The sequence below is a fragment of the Dermacentor variabilis genome, chromosome 2 (genome assembly GCF_050947875.1).
Source record: "Dermacentor variabilis isolate Ectoservices chromosome 2, ASM5094787v1, whole genome shotgun sequence".
NCBI classification, from domain to species: domain Eukaryota; kingdom Metazoa; phylum Arthropoda; class Arachnida; order Ixodida; family Ixodidae; genus Dermacentor; species Dermacentor variabilis.
Window position 1 is genome coordinate 7,780,581 of NC_134569.1, and position 6,330 is coordinate 7,786,910.

At 48.9% G+C, this 6,330-nt stretch overlaps 1 pseudogene; it reads right to left on the minus strand.

The window, feature by feature from the left end:
• Positions 1 to 1,634: 1,634 nt before the first annotated feature.
• On the minus strand, positions 1,635 to 3,171 carry LOC142570252 (uncharacterized; annotated as a pseudogene).
• Positions 3,172 to 6,330: the final 3,159 nt, after the last annotated feature.

Sequence of the window (6,330 nt, forward strand, 5' to 3'; positions counted from 1 at the left end):
GTGAGAGGCTTGTGGTCAGTGAAGATTGTGAACGAGTGGCCTTCAAGTAGGTGTCGGAAATGCCTCACGGCGAGAAATATGGCGAGCAACTCATGGCCGAAAACACTGTAGCGTGTTTGTGCGGGGGTCATGCGTTTTGAGAAAAAGGCAAGGGGCTGCCACCCACCGTTTACTTTTTGTTGCAGTACGGCTCCGATCGCAGAGCTGGAGGCATCCGTCATGAGCGGCAACGGATAGCTCGGGTTGGGATGAGCTAGCAGTGTGGCATCGGCCAAAGCGTGCTTGATATAATTGAAAGCTTCATCTGTTGTGCTGTCCCAGAGCAGTGCAGTTGACGATTGTTTGCCGCAGAGCAAACGCTCGAGGGGTTCCAGCAGCCTAGCACAATTTCTAATGAATCGGTGGTAAAAGTTTACCGGGCCTAAAAACTGGCGCAGCTTAGTGATTGAAGCTGGCTTGGGGAACTCCATGATGGCTTGCACTTTGTGAGGAAGAGGGCGGATGCCGTTGTTATCCAAGCAATGGCCGAGAAAATCAAGTGATGGTACTCCGAATTCGCTCTTGGCAGTGTTGACAACGATACCATTTGCTGACAGGCGCTCAAAAAGCTGATGGAGATGTTGGAGGTGCTCTTCGTGGGATGAGCTTGCCACAAGCAAGCCGTCAACGTAGGCGAACACGAACGCGTGTGACTGTGTCGATGAACTGCTGTGATGTCTGTGCAGCATTTAGGAGACCGAATGACATTCTCAAAAATTCAAAGAGGCCAAATGGGGCGGTAATTGCTGTATTTGGAATGTCTTCTTGTGCGACAGGAATTTGGTGAAAAGCTCGCATCAGGTCTATTTTGGAAAATACTCTAGTGCCATCCAGTGCCGACGTGAAATCTTGGATGTTAGGCAGTAGGTACCGATCCGGAATGGTTTTTGCATTCAGGGATCGATAGTCCCCACACGGTCTCCAGTCACCTGATTTCTTGGGGACCAGATGGAGCGGAGACGCCCAGCTACTGGACGATGGTCGTACGATTCCAAGTTCCAACATGTGTTCGAACTCTGCTCGGGCAATTTTGAGTTTGTCCGGGGCGAGTCGTCGTGGGCGAGCAAATACAGGTGGACCAGTTGTTAGGTTGCGATGACGTACATCATGTTGCACGGGCTTTGTCCAGTCTAATGGTCGCGTGAGGTTGGGGAACTTTTGAAGGAGGCAAGCAAAAGGATCACCAGCAATTGTTGTGGTTGGGGCGACTATAGGCGAGTCACAGGAAACGACGCCATGAACAGAGAGCAAAGTAGCAGTGTCCAGCAGGAGTTGGCGTTTCACATCGACCAGCAGTCCATGGCGGTCCAAGAAATCAGCGCCAATAAGAGCACGGCGAACATCAGCGACGAGGAAAACCCAACGGAACACGCAGCGCAGGCCAAGGTTCAGGGCGAGGGACCGCGACTTGTAAACCGGTATCCTGCTACCGTTGACAGCTTGAAGATAGGAGGTCGGCGGTGTCATTCGGTCGGAACGTTGCGCGGGAATAATGCTGACCTCCGCCCCGGTGCCCACCAGGTATTGCTGGCCTGTGGTTCTGTCCATGACATGAAATAGGCGACTTTTGCTTTGGCCCTGACCGGTTGTCGCCATTAAAGGTCGGCTGGCTGGTTTCCCTGCCAGTGACAAGGACGGAGGCAGCGGCGCGCATCGTGCCCGAAGCGGCGGTGATAAAAGCATACCCGTGGTTGTGTTTGAGACCGGGAGCGTTCTTCTCTTGTACGCCGGGATCTACTCGAGCTGCGGTACCTTCCGTGACGGGGTGAAGGGCGATGACGCTCCGCAGCACAAACTAATTGTTGAAGGTGATTGCAGAGCGTGTCGATGGGAGAAGCGGCGGAGGATGATGTTTGCGGCACTGAACTCGCAGTGGTGCTTGATGGTGTTACGTTGCACACCGCTGGCGTCACCACCTCCATGACTTTGTCCGCCAAGCTGGCCAGGCTGTTGAGGTCCATTACCGTGGCTGTATAGTGAGTACCATCTGAACGTTTACTGGAAGGCGCTGCATAAACAGTTCCCGCAGGAGGCGGTCATCGTTTACTGTTGTGTTGCCGCTCATGAGTTGTAAGGAGCTGGCTTGGCCGACGGTCTCCCAAGTCCTCTGCGGAGAGCAACTGCTGCATGCGGGCTCGCTGCGATATTGTTGTGCGCTCGAGAAGTGCAGCCTTAAGATCGCCGTATGGAGTGGCGGGAGGCGGTCCAGAAAGCAGGTCGACAACTTCTTCTGCAGCAGTAGGCGACAGTGCCGAAACAACTAGGTGGTACTTGCGTTGTTCCGTGGAAACGCCAGAGAGAATAAATTGCGATTCCACTTGAAGAAACCAAACTGCACGGTTGCGGTCCCAGTATGGTGGGAAACGCATGGAAACCGCGGACACGTCTTGTAGCTCGGTCGTGCCCGTAGGTTCAGTGTCTGGTTAAATTTCGTTGCTGTGCATGGCTCCACAATAACTTCGGCAGTGCCGCGAAGAAAACTACGGGTCACCACTTTGTAGAGCCGTGGTAAACGAGACGGACACATGTCTTTTCGGTAACAAGGTCTAGTTTATTTTCAAAAGAGGGAATTGAGCGGGCGTGCGCAGCACGCCGGAAGTGGCGAGGGCTTTAGAGAGAGAGAGAGAGATGAGAAAAGAGGGAAAAGGAGCATAGAGAAGTGCGGTGCGCGCACCTAGTGCGAAAGGAAAGCAGTAAACAAAGTAATCAGAAAAGGGAGCTCGCGCACGACGTTCGGCACAGTGAGTTGGATCATGCGTCCGTGTGCCTGGTGTCCAACACTCGCGAAGGTCCGCTTACGGGAGGCCCGCGGGACGCAGCGCCGCTACAGATGTAACCACAGGGAGAACCAAGCTAGACAATAAGATAAACCGTACTTTTCGCTACGCACGCCCAGGCCTAACTGAGTTAAGCCAGAGCCAATTTTTTTATATACTTTCGCGACCATTCCAGGAATGCGTGCAGTGGTGACACAGTGAAAAAAGATATTAGTTTTTCCTTTGTTCAAATGGTCGCGGCAGATGAATAGGTTTCATTGCAGCATATTTTATCAAATATACGCTGCAGTGCGCTGTATCGATGTTTAATAGATGAGATCCCACAGGCGCTGCGTGCCTCGAAACGTCCCAACATGGCGTCACTTAGGGAGGCGTCGTCGAGTTGTAGCGCCGTCGCGCCACAACTCGGCCGTCCCGCCAAAGCATGAAATTAAAGATGGAGCTGCTTTGCTGGTCTGGGGCTGCCAAGAACACACACACACACACACACACACACACACACACACACACACACACACACACACACACACACACACACACACACACACACACACACACACACACACACACACACATATATATATATATATGTGTGTGTGTGTGATATATATATATATATATATATATATATATATATATATATATATATATATCATCATCATCAGCCTGGTTACGCCTACTGCAGGGCAAAGGCCTCTCCCATACGTCTCCAACAACCCCGGTCATGTACTAATTGTGGCCATGCCGTCCCTGCAAACTTCTTAATCTCATCCGCCCACCTGACTTTTTGTCGCCCCCTGCTACGCTTCCCTTCCCTTGGGATCCAGTCCGTAACCCTTAATGACCATCGGTTATCTTTCCTCCTCATTACATGTCCTGCCCATGCCCATTTCTTTTTCTTGATTTCAACTAAGATGTCATTAACTCGCGTTTGTTCCCTCACCCAATCTGCTCTTTTCTTATCCCTTAACGTTACACCTATCATTCTTCTTTCCATAGCTCGTTGTGTCGTCCTCAATTTGAGTAGAACCCTTTTCGTAAGCCTCCAGGTTTCTGCCCCGTAGGTGAGTACTGGTAAGACACAGCTATTATATACTTTTCTCTTGAGGGATAACGGCAACCTGCTGTTCATGATTTGGGAATGCCTGCCAAACGCACTCCAGCCCATTCTTATTCTTCTGATTATTTCCGTCTCATGATCCGGATCCGCCGTCACTACCTGCTCTAAGTAGATGTATTCCCTTACGACTTCCAGTGCCTCGCTGCCTATTGTAAATTGCTGTTCTCTCCCGAGACTGTTAAGGATTACTTTAGTTTTCTGCATATTAATTTTTAGACCCACTCTTCTGCTTTGCCTCTCCAGGTCAGTGAGCATGCATTGCACTTGGTCCCCTGAGTTACTAAGCAAGGCAATATCATCAGCGAATCGCAAGTTACTAAGGTATTCTCCATTAACTTTTATCCCCAATTCTTCCCAATCCAGGTCTCTGAATACCTCCTGTAAACACGCTGTGAATAGCATTGGAGATATCGTATCTCCCTGCCTGACGCCTTTCTTTATTGGGATTTTGTTGCTTGCTTTATGGAGGACTACGGTGGCTGTGGAGCCGCTATAGATATCTTCCAGTATTTTTACATATGGCTCATCTACACCCTGATTCCGTAATGCCTCCATGACTGCTGAGGTTTCGACTGAATCAAACGCTTTCTCGTAATCAATGAAAGCTATATACAACGGTTGCTTATATTCTGCACATTTCTCTATCACTTGATTGATAGTGTGAATATGGTCTATTGTTGAGTAGCCTTTACGGAATTCTGCCTGGTCCTTTGGTTGACAGAAGTCTAAGGTGTTCCTGATTCTATTTGCAATTACCTTAGTAAATACTTTGTAGGCAACGGACAGTAAGCTGATCGGTCTATAATTTTTCAAGTCTTTGGCGTCCCCTTTCTTATGGATTAGGATTATGTTAGCGTTCTTCCAAGATTCCGGTACGCTCGAGGTCATGAGGCATTGCGTATACAGGGTGGCCAGTTTCTCTAGAACAATCTGTCCACCATCCTTCAACAAATCTGCTGTTACCTGATCCTCCCCAGCTGCCTTCCCCCTTTGCATATCTCCTAAGGCTTTCTTTACTTATTCCGGCGTTACCTTCGGGATTTCGAATTCCTCTAGACTATTTTCTCTTCCATTATCGTCGGGCGTGCCACTGGTACTGTATAAATCTCTATAGAACTCCTCAGCCACTTGAACTATCTCATCCATATTAGTAATGATATTGCCGGCTTTGTCTCTTAGCGCATACATCGCATTCTTGCCAATTCCTAGTTTCTTCTTCACTGTTTTTAGGCTTCCTCCGTTCCTGAGAGCATGTTCAATTCTATCCATATTATACTTCCTTATGTCAGCTGTCTTACGCTTGTTGATTAACTTCGAAAGTTCTGCCAGTTCTATTCTAGCTGTAGGGTTAGATGCTTTCATACATTGGCGTTTCTTGACCAGATAGTTCGTCTCCTGCGATAGCTTACTGGTATCCTGTCTAACGGAGTTACCACCGACTTCCATTGCACACTCCTTAATGATGCCCACAAGATCGTCGTTCATTGCTTCAACACTAAGGTCCTCTTCCTGAGTTAAAGCTGAATACCTGTTCTGAAGCTTGATCTGGAATTCCTCTATTTTCCTTCTTACCGCTAACTCATTGATCGGCTTCTTATGTACCAGTTTCTTCCGTTCCCTCCTCAGGTCTAGGCTAATTCGAGTTCTTACCATCCTGTGGTCACTGCAGCGCACCTTGCCGAGCACGTCCACATCTTGTATGATGCCAGGGTTAGCGCAGAGTATGAGGTCTATTTCATTTCTAGTCTCGCCGTTCGGGCTCCTCCACGTCCACTTTCGGCTATCCCGCTTGCGGAAGAAGGTATTCATTATCCTCATGTTATTCCTTTCCGCAAACTCTACTAATAACTCTCCCCTGCTATTCCTTGTGCCTAGGCCATATTCCCCCACTGCCTTGTCTCCAGCCTGCTTCTTGCCTACCTTGGCATTAAAGTCGCCCATTAGTATAGTGTATTTGGTTTTCACTCTCCCCACCGCCGATTCCACGTCTTCATAGAAGCTTTCGACTTCCTGGTCATCATGACTGGATGTAGGGGCGTAGACCTGTACAATCTTCATTTTGCACCTCTTATTAAGTTTCACAACAAGACCTGCCACCCTCTCGTTAATGCTATAGAATTCCTGTATGTTACCAGCTATATTCTTATTAATCAGGAATCCGACTCCTAGTTCTCTTCTATCCGCTAAGCCCCGGTAGCACAGGACGTGCCCGCTTTTTAGCACTGTATATGCTTCTTTCGGCCTCCTAACTTCACTGAGCCCTATTATATCCCATTTAGTGCCCTCTAATTCCTCCAATAGCACTGCTAGACTCGCCTCACTAGATAACGTTCTAGCGTTAAACGTTGCCAGGTTCATATTCCAATGGCGGCCTGTCCGGAGCCAGTGATTCTT